This window comes from Arachis ipaensis, chromosome B05, assembly GCF_000816755.2.
Source record: "Arachis ipaensis cultivar K30076 chromosome B05, Araip1.1, whole genome shotgun sequence".
In the NCBI taxonomy this organism is placed as follows: Eukaryota; Viridiplantae; Streptophyta; class Magnoliopsida; order Fabales; family Fabaceae; genus Arachis; species Arachis ipaensis.
Window position 1 is genome coordinate 13,692,683 of NC_029789.2, and position 1,112 is coordinate 13,693,794.

Below are 1,112 nucleotides of genomic sequence, written 5' to 3' on the forward strand. Positions count from 1 at the left end.
ATAAAACCGAGTGTCTCAGATTCATAAATACAACGAACCTGTAGGTCGTTGGGAGCCAGTAACATTTAGATCGTTTCATCATTATTAGTATGTACTTTACCACGTAATTTATGAAACCTATGGCTTCTGTGAGTTCTGTCTTCCTTCATGGGATTAATTTGAGTTATCAGAGGTACTGTCAATTGTCAAATACCATTCTCTCACCTCTCTCACTCTGAATACCTTCAATTCTCTCTATTTCTGATCGAAACAGTAAACATCTATTAAATATTATATATCTCTAATTCTAAGGTCAAAATGTGCCACATGTCATTTTTTCATTGCAATTGAAATCAAATTTTTTCCTCTAAAATTAAAGAACTCTCTTCCTTTTTCTATTTCTCTCATTTCTTCACTCACTCTATCTCCCTTATATATTATTATCAATGACTAATTACAAATTTGACAATTAAAATATACAACATAACATTCTCTAATTGTATTTAAATTAAATTAAATTATAATTATAATTAAAATACTAAAATTAAAATATAGTTATATTATATATTATATTTATATATTACTAACTAATTTAATAACTAAAGAGGAATGTTAGGGCCAGCAATTTTTGTGATTTGTAGCCATCAAATAGCCATTAATGATGGTTTTAATGGTGTGAGATTGGTGTAAGATTTCATCCAAAGGCTCACTTTTCTTTGCTGGTTACATCTGGCCAGAATTTAACAAAGTTACTGCCCCTAGACTTTTCCATAACTAAAATATGTCACATGACACTCTCTTATTAAAATTTAGAGAAAATATTTTTCTCTAAAATTAGTAAACATCCTTCTTACATTTTTTTATTTACCCCTTTTTTTTCTATTTTTCTTTATCCTTCCCACTCTATATATAATTTATAATTCATATTTTATATTAGTAATTTAACAAATCAAAATGTGTCATCAGATATTTTTATTATAATTAAAATAAAAAATTTTCTTATTTTCTTAAATTAACAAACTCCCTCTCTCATTCTTCTTCTTTATCTTTCTCTCTCCTTTCTCTCATTCTTTATTTTTCTCTACCTTTAAGTTCTACGAAAAATAGAATTAACAACATAATATAATTTAAAT